Source organism: Balaenoptera musculus, chromosome 13, assembly GCF_009873245.2.
Source record: "Balaenoptera musculus isolate JJ_BM4_2016_0621 chromosome 13, mBalMus1.pri.v3, whole genome shotgun sequence".
Taxonomy (NCBI): Eukaryota; Metazoa; Chordata; class Mammalia; order Artiodactyla; family Balaenopteridae; genus Balaenoptera; species Balaenoptera musculus.
The window spans coordinates 58356309-58370221 of NC_045797.1; positions in this window are offsets into that span (position 1 = coordinate 58356309).

Sequence of the window (13913 nt, forward strand, 5' to 3'; positions counted from 1 at the left end):
TCAAGTGCATTCTCTACATCTGCGTCTTTATTCCTGTCCTGCCCCTAGGTTCTACAGAACCATTTTTTTTTTTTTTTAGATTCCATATATATGTGTTAGCATATGGTATTTGTTTTTCTCTTTCCGACTTACTTCACTCTGTATGACAGACTCTAGGTCCAACCACCTCACTACAAATAGTTCAATTTCGTTTCTTTTTATGGCTGAGTAATATTCCATTGTATATATGTGCCACATCTTCTTTATCCATTCATCTGTCAATGGGCACTTAGGTTGCTTTCATGTCCTGGCTATTGTAAATAGAGCTGCAATGAACATTGTGGTACATGACTCTTTTTGAATTATAGTTTTCCCTGGGTATATGCCCAGGAGTGGGATTGCTGGGTCGTATGGTAGTTCTATTTTTAGTTTTTTAAGGAGTCTCCATACTGTTCTCCATAGTGGCTGTATCAATTTCCATTCCCACCAACAGTGCAAGAGGGTTCCCTTTTCTCCACACCCTCTCCAGCACTTATTGTTTGTAGATTTTTTGATGATGGCCATTCTGACCAGTGTGAGGTGATACCTCATTGTAGTTTTGATTTCCATTTCTCTAATGATTAGTGATGTTGAGCATCCTTTCATGTGTTTGTTGGCAATCTGTATATCTTCTTTGGAGAAATGTCTATTTAGGTCTTCTGACCATTTTTGGATTGGGTTGTTTGTTTTTTTGATATTGAGCTGCATGAGCTGCTTATATATTTTGGAGAATAATCCTTTGTCAGTTGCTTCAGTTACAAATATTTTCTCCCACTCTGAGGGTTGTCTTTTCGTCTTGTTTATAGTTTCCTTTGCTGTGTAGAAGCTTTTAAGTTTCATTAGGTTCCATTTGTTTATTTTTATTTCCATTTCTCTAGGAGGTAGGTCAAAAAAGATCTTGCTGTGATTTATGTCAAAGAGTGTTCTTCCTATGTTTTCCTCTAAGAGTTTTATAGTGTCTGGCCTTACATTTAGGTCTCTAATCCATTTTGAGTTTATTTTTGTGTAGGGTGTTACGGAGTGTTCTAATTTCATTCTTTTACATGTAGCTGTCCAGTTTTCCCAGCAACACTTATTGAAAAGACTGTCTTTTCTCCATTGTATACCCTTGCTTCCTTTATCAAAGACAAGGTGACCATATGTGTGTGGGTTTATCTCTGGGCTTTCTATCCTGTTCCATTGATCTATATTTCTGTTTTTGTGCCAGTACCATACAGTCTTGATTACTGTAACTTTGTAGTATAGTCCGAAGTCAGGGAGCCTGATTCCTCCAGCTCCGTTTTTCTTTCTCAAGATTGCTTTGCTATTTGAGGTTTTTAGTGTTTCCATACAAATTGTGAAATTTTTTGTTCTAGTTCTGTGAAAAATGCCATTGGTAGTTTGACAGGTATTGCATTGAATCTGTAGATTGCTTTGGGTAGTATAGTCATTTTCACAATGTTGATTCTTCCAATCCAAGAACATGGTATATCTCTCCATCTGTTTGTAACATCTTTAATTTCTTTCATCAGCGTCTTATAGTTTTCTGCATACAGGTCTTTTGTCTCCCTACGTAGGTTTATTCCTAGGTATTTTATTCTTTTTGTTGCAATGGTAAATGAGAGTGTTTTCTTAATTTCTCTTTCAGATATTTCATCATTAGTGTATAGGAATGCAAGAGATTTCTGTGCATTAATTTTGTATCCTGCTACTTTATCAAATTCATTGATTAGCTCTAGTAGTTTTCTGGTAGCATCTTTAGGATTCTCTATGTATAGTATCATGTAATCTGCAAACAGTGATGGTTTTACTTCTTTTTTTCCGATTTGGATTCCTTTTATTTCTTTTTCTTCTCTGATTGCTGTGGCTAAAACTTCCAAAACTATGTTGAATAATAGTGGTGAGAGTGGGCAACCTTGTCTTTTTCCTGATCTTAGAGGAAATGGTGTCAGTTTTTCACCACTGAGAACAATGTTGGCCGTGGGTTTGTCATATATGGCCTTTATTATGTTGATGTAGGTTCCCTCTATGCCTACTTTCTGGAAAGTTTTTATCATAAATGGGTGTTGAATTTTGTCAAAAGCTTTTTCTGCATCTATTGAGAGTATTATCCTTCAAATTGTTAATATGGTGTATCACATTGATTGCTTTTGTGTATATTGAAGAATCCTTGCATTCATGGGATCATGATCATGGTGTATGATCCTTTAATGTGCTGTTGGATTCTGCTTGCTAGTATTTTGTTGAGGATTTTTGCATCTATGTTCATCAGTGGTATTGGCCTGTAATTTTCTTTTTTTGTGTGGCATCTTTGTCTGGTTTTGGTATCAAGGTGATGGTGGCCTCACAGAATGAGTTTGGGAGTGTTCCTCCCTCTGCTATATTTTGGAAGAGTTTGAGAAGGATAGGTGTTAGATCTTCTCTAAATGTTTGATAGAACTTGCCTGTGAAGCCATCTGGTCCTGGGCTTTTGTTTGCTGGAAGATTTTTCATCACAGTTTCAATTTCAGTGCTTGTGATTGGTCTGTTTATATTTTCTATTTCTTCCTGGTTCAGTCTCGGAAGGTTGTGCATTTCTAAGAATTTGTCCATTTCTTCCAGGTTGTCCATTTTATTGGCATAGAGTTGCTTGTAGTAATCTCTCATGATCCTTTGTATTTCTGCAGTGTCAGTTGTTACTTCTCCTTTTTCTTTTGTAATTCTATTCATTTGAGTCTTCTCCCTTTTTTTCTTGATGAGTCTGGCTAATGGTTTATCAATTTTGTTTATCTTCTCAAAGAACCAACTTTTAGTTTTATTGATCTTTGCTATTGTTTTCTTTGTTTCTATTTCATTTATTTCTGCTCTGATCTTTATGATTTCTTTCCTTCTGCTAACTTTGGGGTTTTTTTGTTCTTTTTTCTCTAATTGCTTTAGGTGTAAGGTTAGGTTGTTTATTTGAGATGTTTCTTGTTTCTTGAGGTAGGATTGTATTGCTATAATTTTCCCTCTTAGAACTGCGTTTGCTGCATCCCATAGGTTTTGGGTCATCGTGTTTTCATTGTCATTTGTTGCTAGGTATTTTTTAATTTCCTCTTGGATTTCTTCAGTGATCTCTTCGTTATTTAGTAGTATTGTTTAGCCTCCACGTGTTTGTATTTTTTACAGATTTTTTCCTGTAATTGATATCTAGTCTATAGCATTGTGGTCGGAAAAGATACTTGATATGATTTCAATTTTCTTAAATTTACCAAGGCTTGATTTGTGACCCAAGATATGATCTACCATGGAGAATGTTCCATGAGCACTTGAGAAGAAAGTGTAATCTGCTCTTTTTGGATGGAATGTCCTATAAATATCAGTTAAATCCATCTTGTTTAATGTGTCATGTAAAGTTTGTGTTTCCTTATTTATTTTCATTTTGTACGATCTGTCCATTGGTGAAAGTGGAGTGTTAAAGTCCCCTACTATTACTGTGTTACTGTTGATTTCCCCTTTTATGGCTGTTAGCATTTGCCTTATGTATTGAGGTGCTCCTATGTTGGGTGCATAAATATTTACAATTGTTATATCTTCTTCTTGGATTGATCCCTTGATCATTATGTGGTGTCCTTCTTTGTCTCTTGTAATAGTCTTTATTTTAAAGTCTATTTTGTGTGGTATGAGAATTGCTACTCCAGCTTTCTTTTGATTTCCATTTGCATGGAATATCTTTTTCCATCCCCTCACTTTCAGTCTGTATGTGTCCCTAGGTCTGAAGTGGGTCTCTTGTAGACAGCATATGTATGGGTCTTGCTTTTGTATCCATTCAGCCAGTCTATGTCTTTTGGTTGGAGCATTTAATCCCTTTATATTTAAGGTAGCTATCGATATGTATGTTCCTATTACCATTTTCTTAATTGTTTTGGGGTTTTTTTGGTAGGTCTTTTTCTTTTGTGTTTCCTGCTTAGAGAAGTTCCTTTAGCATTTGTTGTAAAGCTGGTTTGGTGGTGCTGAATTCTCTTAACTTGTGCTTGTCTGTAAAGGTTTTAATTTCTCCGTCAAATCTGAATGAGATCCTTGCTGGGTAATCTTGGTTGTAGGTTTTTCCCTTTCATCACTTTAAATATGTCCTGCCGCTCCTTTTTGGCTTGCAGAGTTTCTGCTGCAAGACCAGCTGTTAACCTTATGGGGATTCCCTTGTATGTTGTTTGTTGCTTTTCCCTTGCTGCTTTTAATACTTTTTCTCTGTATTTAATTTTTGATAGTTTGATTAATATGTGTCTTGGCATGTTTCTCCTTGGATTTATCCTGTATGGGACTCTCTGCGCTTCCTGGACTTGACTATTTCCTTCCGCATGTTAGGGAAGTTTTCAACTATAATCTCTTCAAATATTTTCTCAGACCCTTTTTTTTTTTTGTCTTCTTCATTTCGGACCCCGAAAATTCGTATGTTGGTGAGTTTAATGTTGTCCCAGAGGTCTCTGAGACTGTCCTCAATTCTTTCCATTCTTTTTTCTTTATTCTGCTCTGCTCTGTAGTCATTTCCACTATTTTATCTTCCACGTCACTTATCTGTTCTTCTGCCTCAGTTATTCTGCTATTGATTCCTTCTAGAGAATTTTTAATTTCATTTATTGTGTTGTTCCTCATTGTTTGCTTGCTCTTTAGTTCTTCTAGGTCCTTGTTAAACGTTTCTTGTATTTTCTCCATTCTATTTCCAAGATTTTGGATCATCTTTACTATCATTATTCTGAATTCTTTTTCAGGTAGACTGCCTATTTCCTCTTCATTTGTTTGGTCTGGTGTGTTTTTTACCTTGCTCCTTCATCTGCTGTGTATTTCTCTGTCTTCTCATTTTGCTTAACTTACTGTGTTTGGGGTCTCCATTTCGCAGGCTGCAGGTTCGTAGTTGCCGTTGTTTTTGGTGTCTGCTTCCAGTGGGTAAGGTTGGTTCAGTGGGTGTGTAGGCTTCCTGGTGGAGGGGACTGGTGCCTGTGTTCTGGTGGGTGGGGCTGGATCTTGTCTTTCTGGTGGGAAGGGCCACATCTGGCAGTGTGTTTTGGGGTATCTGTGAACTTAGTATGATTTTAGGTAGCCTTTCTGCTAATGGGGGGGGGGGTTGTGTTCCTGTCTTGCTAGTTGTTTGGCATGGCGCGTCCAGCACTGGAGCTTGCTGGCCATTGGGTGGAGCTGGGTCTTAGTGTTTAGACAGAGATCTCTTGCCAATTGACATTACGTGGGGCCAGGAGGTCTCTGGTGGTCCAGTGTCCTGAACTCGGCTCTCCCACCTCAGAGGCTCAGGCCTGACACCAGGGCAGAGCACCAAGACCCAGTCAGCCACACGGCCAGGTATGTGGGGATTTTCTTGCCTTTTGGGAAGTCTGAGGTCTTCTGCTAGCGTTCAGTAGGTGTTCTGTAGTTGTTCCACATGTAGATGTATTTTTGATGTATTTGTGGGGAGGAAGGTGATCTCAACGTCGTACTCCTCCGCCATCTTTCATCCCCCTACAATAGGAGACTCCACTGATGACGCCAACCTCCGCAAGAGCTAGAGGTGCAGAGGCATTTTTTCAGAGGGTTCGCAGCTTGCTTTTTTTCTTTTCTTTTCCTTTGTGCTTCGTCTAGTTTCACTTGTTCACAGAGTGCTTCATGCAGAGGCCTTGCACCCAGCACTTCAGATCAGAGTGCCTAGGGAGAAATGGCTGCACTGTCACCTCAGCTCGGCAGGCCGGGCCGTGTTCGGAAGCGCTGCCCCTGACACTGCAACTCAAGATGGCGGTGGAAGGCCATGCGCAGCCTGCCCATTTGTATATGGCATTCAAGGAGCAAATATCCCTCCCTGCCAGGTGAGGGAATGGGATGGGTAGTGGGGAAAAGAAGGGAATCCAAATTATTCTGATTCACTACACCCTAGAGATACCCAGACAAGGTCACTGTATGTCTTAGTCCATTCAACTTGCTATAACAGAATACCATAGACTGGGTGGATTATAAACAACAGAAATTTATTTCTCACAGTTCTGGAGGTTGGGAAGTCCAAGACAAGGTGCCAGTACATTTCAGTGTCTGGCGAGAGCCCACTTCCTGGTTCACAGATGGCAGTCTTCTCATTGTGTCCTCACTTGGGGTAAGGGGCAAGAGAGCTCTCTGGGGTCTCTTTTATAAGGGCACTAATTCCACCTTCATGACCTAATCACCTCCCAAAGTCCCACCCCCCCCAAATACCATCATATTGGGGATTAGGTTCCAACATAAGAATTTGGGGGGGACACAAACACTGAGTCTATTGCAACATACTTGAAAGTGTAAAAGAGGCTTACTTTCTTCCTAGGCTCCTCATTACTAAACCAAAGGTCAAAACCAGTAAGTACATTACTTATTGTGTTAAGACTGCATTGTAGTTTAATCTTGGTTCAAAGAGAATGGAACAGACTGATGTTTTAACGTCAGACTGGTAACAAGAAAATCTGGTGCCAAATATGAGAGTTTATTATAATCAGAAGTGGGATGGGAAGCAAAGAATTAACAGGAACACAAGTAACACATACGCCCCTAAATTTTCAGTTATCGCATGATGAGTATATTTGTTGAAAGCAGTATTTCAGGAGGGCTACACCATATTTCAGGGCTATGTTAAGTAACAGAGTGAAGAGGAAGAGAAAGGAAATAGAATCTTATCAAGAAGGAAATGAGTCAAACAAAAGCAAAAAAAAATCTCGAGAATACTTTTGAAGTAAATCTATTTAGAAACCTCAGAGTCCCTTAAACCTTTGGGGAGGAGAACCATAATCTGGTTTATCATTTACAGTTCTGAAACTTGGCCAAGTTCAGTGAGAACCACAGGATTGTGTGTGTGTGTGTGTGTGTGTGTGTGTGTGTGTGTGTGTGTATGTAGTATTACTGGAACATCAACTTGTCATTGAAAAAAACAACAAATTTCAATGGAACAAGAAAAAGATGATGTAAAATCAAATACTACAACATTCAGAAATCAACTGATTTCTAAATCAACTGTTTCTAGCTCCAACTAGAGATTATTACCTGTCCCAAGAATATTATTTAGACAATGAAAGTTGAGCCCAAAGATGTAACTCACATTATTGGTAGGGGTTTGTGAAGTGGCTTACAGAAATAAAATTAAACAAATATTCTACCTATAGTGAGAGTAAGTTACACATACTGGATTCTGTTTACCAGGCAAATGTTATTGTCCTAATTTACTGCTTGATTCTTAACTCTTCATTTCAAAAACAATAGCGGTTTATCTAACAAAATTCTATTCATTTCCTCATGCTATAATTGTAGAAATTTTTCACTCTAAATTCCATTAATTATCATTAAATTAGTAGATTAAACTTTGTTGAGACCTTCTTTATTGAAATGTTTTTTCATCCAATTCTGCCACTTGTTAACTCAAAAGTCCATTATCCTTATCTCCACCTCCCCTAATTCTAGTAGTATCTATAGACCCCTAACACTAGGCAAGTGCTACCTCAAGCTAACACATCCCATATAAAATTCATATAAAGGAAGGGACCTCCCAACCATCTCTCCCTGTCTTACATTATTTCAAAAATACTACTCAAGGCTCAATGGTACACATTTATTAAGGCCACTAGCAATTTTTTTTTTTTTTAATTTTTAAAGAGATCATCGAACATTTGAGTTGATTATACTTGAACTGCAGAATCATGGAGTTATAGGCAACAGCCCTCTCTTTTTACCTCAGAGGTTAAACGACTTGCATCACACAGGTCAGTAAATAGAAGGCTTGCACCAGAACTCAGGTCTCACTCCCAGGTGAGTAATCCTGAGTGTGTGTACTATAAGATAAACACAAGTAACAGTGTCGGGTTCTTTACTGAAGGGAAAATGAGAATCAGCACTCTAAAATACCATTCATTTCCATAAGTTTCCAGGCTATTCCAGTTCTGTTCTAAATAAGTAGGAATTTGTACATCTTATAAAGAGAGCCAAATTTTCAAATAAGGGAATGAGACAAATGCAGCCGCATAGGAGGTACGTGTGCTAAAAAAAGAATATGCCTCTCCTTATCTCAGAAACACTTCATATACATTTTCTTAACTTGAGCAAGTCAAGCTAAATTTGATTAAGCACATTTCTACATATCACATGAGCCTACCACTAGTACAGAAGAGAGTGGAAACCAAAAGAAATGCCACATATTTCATGGTGTGATTCAGTTTCTTTCCAAATGACACTTCCTTTGAAAAGGCATAGATTTGAAATCTGCCTTTTGGAAAATGCTTCTTTTCAATTTTCAAATATAATTGTGATGTAATTGATCTAATCTGCATTTCAAAGCTTCTAGAGCTGAGCTTAACACCAAAACTAAGCATGAGATCTCCTTTTATGGACCAAAATAAAGAACAGTGTATTGAATTATTAGATAAGCTTTTGTTCTTTTCTTCAAATATTTGCATGAATTATTCAGGCCTTGTATGGATGGAGCTTTGAAATATTCAAATTCCTTGAAATATTTCATTATTTAAGGTTCATACTTATTAAATCCTGTAGGATGCACTTTTCCTGTGAAAGTGCACATTCAGTTCAGTTATTATTTCTTCAGTAGAGAGTGTATACAGAGCAGAGTCTCAGGTGATGGAGGAGACACAAAGATAAGCAAGAAAATCTTCAGAGATTTTTACCCACAGGGGGAATACAAAGCTATAAAATACTTGTAAACCACAAGTTATACAGTTTATAAAGAGAAAGAGATACCTTCCAGCCAGGGGCTAAAGGAAAAACTTCAGAGAGCATCTGGCATGTCAAATGGGCCCTGAAAGACCAACAGGAATTTCACAAGCAGGAGAGCCATGAAATGACGGGGCTGAGATCTCCACTTGACTCACGCTCTCAGTTTCATCTACGAAACCCCTTTTAGATATGATAACCCATGCAGTCATCTTCCCAGCCATGATGCTAGCTCCTCTGGTCTACACCTTGATTTGGTCCCCCACCAGGCAAACACATTCTGACTATCCCAGGAGCCCCTTTTCTGAGGGCTGCTCCTACATTCCTTCTCCACAGATACTCCCTCATTCAGCAATTCTGGTCACAAGCAGCCCTAAAGAATCAGTGCAGAGCAGCAATCACAATCTCATCAGAACCCTTAATACATACCCATTCCTTCTCTCCCTTAAATCCTGCTTAGCGAAAGATGCAACCCAAATAGCTACAAATGCGGCCATGTTACCCCACACCCACTTCCAATGCATCCATGATACCCCAAACAGTAGTCCTTAACTTGGTGTGGAAAGCTTTTCTGTCCAGCTTCATTTATCTCCATTCTCCCTGGCTCACAGTGACTCTTTGTAGACCCCAACACACACACACACACACACACACACACACACTCACACACACACACACACACTCACTCACTCACAGGCACCATGTTATATTTTGGTTTGCTTACGCTTCCCATTCTATCTGGAATACAAGCCTCTCTTCCCCGGGTTGTCAAAATAGGTTGTCCTACTCATCCTTTAAGTCTCAGCTCAAATGAATTTTTTTCTGTTGATAGTGTCTTGCTCTTTCTAATAGAAAAATTTAGCCTTTCTGGACTGAACCCACAGTGTGTGTGATCAATACAATACAACAGTCTTGATGTTTTGTCCATACAATAAAGGATTCTTCCTCCTCATTAGGGATAAGGTGGCAGGGAAGAAAGGTATGAATATTTATAAGTTAAGTCTTTTCTGGAAGGGAGTTTCCAGAATCATAAACTTTGACACAAACTCATCAAAATTCTGCCACTTTCAACTATCCTGCTTTGTTAGGAAAACACTGAAATGGTCTAAAAGAGGAATGCTAGGGGATCACAGCACATGTGTGAACAGTGCAATGGCAAGAAAGAGGAAATTTAAGGCAAGAGGATCAATAGAATGTGTAATTAACTGGCTCTAGAGAAAACAGGAGGAATCAAGGATGGGTATGACTTTGACCCTTAGAAACTAGGAGAAAGATAGTATCTGTGATGGAATTGGGAAGATTCAAAAAGGGAGGAAATTTGATGGAACAGCAAAACATCAAGTGGAACTACAACAGGCAGATGGATAGCTATAGAACTCAGGCAGAAAAAGTCTTGGGGTAAAGATAGGGACTCCATTTTAGAGATTACTGAAGACGTGAGAATGTGTAAGGGTAAAAGAGAGAGTGAAACCAGAGGTCAAAGGCCTTGGGGACATCTACAGTTACAAAATGAGGGGAGGAAGTGAAAGCAGTTTAAAAAAAGGAAGAGTCAGGGCTTCCCTGGTGGCGAAGTGATTAAGAATCCGCCTGCCAATGCAGGGGACACGGGTTCCAGCCCTGGTCCAGGAAGATCCCACGTGCCGCCGAGCAACTAAGCCCATGCACCACAACTACTGAGCCTGCACTCTAGAGCCCGCAAGCCACAACTTCTGAGCCTGCGTGCCGCAACTACTGAAGCCTGCGTGCCTAGAGCCCGAGCTCTGCAACAAGAGAAGCCACTGCAATGAGAGGCCCATGCACCACAATGAGAAGTGGCCCCCGCTCGCCGCAACTAGACAATGCCCGCGTGCAGCAACGAAGACCCAACAATGAAGACCCAACGCAGCCAAAAATAAAATAAATAAATAAATTTTTAAAAAAAAAGGAGGGGCTTCCCTGGTGGCGCAGTGGTTGAGAATCTGCCTGCCAATGCAGGGGACACGGGTTCGAGCCCTGGTCTGGGAAGATCCCACATGCCGCGGAGCAGCTGGGCCCGTGAGCCACTATTACTGAGCCTCCGCGTCTGGAGCCTGTGCTCCGCAACAAGAGAGGCCGCGATAGTGAGAGGCCCGCGCACCGCGATGAAGAGTGGCCCCCACTTGCCACAACTAGAGAAAGCCCTCACACAGAAACGAAGACCCAACACAGCCATAAATAAATAAATAAATATTTAAAAAAAAAAAAAAAAAAAGGAAGAGTCAGAAGAGGTAGTGAACCAGGACAGTGGAGCACTGTATTAGCCAAAGACAGAGAGGGGGAAAAGGAAGAGCGATTAACATTGTTGGATGCTACAGAGGAGTGAAGAAAAATGAGGACTGAAGGAAAAAGCCATCTAATTTGGTGACTGAGTAATCACACTGATGACCTCAGAGAGAGCAGTTTCTCAGAGAAAGGTGGGAGGGGAGGAAGCTAGATCCCGAACGGTGGAGAGAGCAAATGGGAGTGGATTTACAGTGCTCTGAGGACCACTCTAATCCAAAATGATAGTGAAAACAGATGAAATATAAAATAGGAGAGATGTCAGACATGTTTACACTCAAAAACACCTCTGCTGCCCAGAAATGGAATGGAAATAATACAGTAAGTGGCCTAGAGCTGTAGACCTGCAGGATTCGGCCAAAAGCCAACAGAGGCATTCAGGAACTGGACTCATGCAGGGTATTAAGGGCTAAACATCTCCCGTGTGAGGCACCTGAAATCAAGGGCCGTACAGGGCTACCCGCTTGAAAGCAGCTGCCTAGGGCTACGGGCTTGAACAAATTGACATGCCTAGGGAGGGTGGAAGCGTAAGGCACAGTGTCACAGCCAGAATTTGACTCTAGAGAAGGGATTGGATCTACAATGCTATAGGATAAGACCAAGGTCTGGCCTGGGAGTCCCAGGATTTAGATGGAGAAACCACAAAACTACTAAACAGGGAAGGTTGAGTTTGGAGGGACATAGGAAGGAAGGGAGGCAGGAAGGAAGGGAGGGAGGGAGGAAACTAATGCTAAGAAAGCAAGCCAAAAGTAGAAGCAACAACATGGAGAAGAATTCACACCAGACAAAAAATGGAGGGGAAGGTTATAAGACCGAAGAAAAGAAATCAGAGATTTAAATATTGAAAATATTGAAACAGGTTTAAATATGGTAGTGGACAGCTCCTGTTTTCGCTCTACCCAGCATCTATTTCCCCTTCTTTTGATAACAGCATTCCAATTTTCCTTAGAGAACCAGTCTTACTTTCTGTCTATACGCATATTCTAACACACTGACTGAAATGATTGGTTCAGAGATGAGCATGTGACCAAATCAATGAATCAAAACCATCCTAGAATTTTTGCAGGTAGCAACAGGTAAACAGTAAAAAGGAAGTTCTGGCTTTTGCTGAGAGACTATATTATGTAAGCCATCTTGGCACCACAGGGATATCCTGACTAGGAAATGGAGCCAAGACAGAGGGAAGTACACTAGAGGGACAGAGAAAGCAAGACCAAGATCTAATGATATTATTTGATAACCTGGATCCAGACACATTGCCTTCTTATTAGTTAAGTGAGCCCATAAGTTTCCCTTTTTTGGTTAAGTTAATTTGAATTAGGTTTCTGTTATTCTTACCTAAAAGAATCCTGACAAAACAAATGAAGAGACGTAGTGGTTTCTATTTCCAGATAACATGATCAGTTACCTAGAAACCCAAGAAAATTAGCTGAAAAACTATTAGAACCAATGATGCAACATCAATAAGCAAAAAAAAAAAAAAAAAAAAAAAAAAAGTCAGCAGACCAATTATTTTAAAAATAGAAAGTGTGATAAGGAGAAAAAAATAGGTTCCATTTACAACAGTGACAAAAACTAGAAAATAGCCACCAAAAAAACTAATAAGATATGTGCCAGAACTACAAGAGAAAGCTATGAAACCTAGATAAAGACCTGAATAGGAGGACTTAATGTTGTCAAGATAACAGTTGTCCCCAAATTATCCATAAATTCAATACATTTCCAACAGAACAAAAACTGATCAATAGCTCAATGGAAAAAAAGAGAGAGCCCAGAAATGGGCCCATGTTTATAGGAATTTAGTATGTTATAAAGGTAGTATTTCAAAACAATAAGGGAAAGAATGGACTCTTCAATAAGTGATGTTAAAACAATTGGCTATTATTAGGAAAAAAATTAAGTGACTTTCTTTTTACCTCACATTATTAAAATAAACTCTAGATAGATTTGGGTGATAAAACAAAGATATTATCAAACTATTAGAAGAAAATATATAGAAGACCATGTTTCTGATCTTGGGGGTAGGGAAGATCTCCTGAAACAATATACAAAATGCAAAAGCCATAAAGAAAAGGATTGAAAAGGTTAAGAAACCTCACTTTATCAAAACTTTAAATCTGTTCAACAAAAGAAACCATAAATGAGATTAAAATTCTAGTGATAGACTGGGTGAGATCATGGTAACATACACAGCAAAGGACTTACTCTTACAGATCCTTAAAAAAAAGACAAACAAAATAGAAAATGGACAAAAAATATGAACAGGCAATTCACAAAAGAGGAAACGTGAATGGCAAACATTTGAAAAGATGCTCAGTCTCACCGTTTTAGGGGGAAATGCAAATAAAAGCATGAGGATACCATTTTCCACCTTTAATTGGCAATAAGTAAGAAAGACTGATATCAAGCACTGACAGGCATATTGGAATTGAGGTACTCTCTTAAACCACTGCTGGGAATATAAACTGGGCAAGCCTATTTGGAGAACAAATTGGGCAGTAGCCCTTCCAACTGTAGATGCATCAATCCTTTCACTCTGCAGTCTCACACCTTGGTATCTACTCTAGAGAAATACTTGCATGGGTGCAAGAAGGAAAGTGGTAAGAGGTTGTTCACTGAAGTACTATCTGTAGTAGTAAAAACCTAGAGCAACCTAAATAATCATCAAAAGAGGGACAGTTAGATAAATAGCGATGCATCTGAGTTATGTAAGAGTATGCAGCAGTCAAAAAGAATTAAAACACACTGACACAGAAAAATCTCCAAGAGGCATGGCTAAATTAAAAAAAAAAGAAAGAAAAAAAAGCAAGTTGGAGAACAATCCACACTGTATGATACCATTCAGGTCAAAGCAAAATTCTCTCTCTTTCTAAATCTGTGCGTGTGTGTGTGTGTGTGTATACACACATATGTATAAAATATATAATATACAGATAAATAAT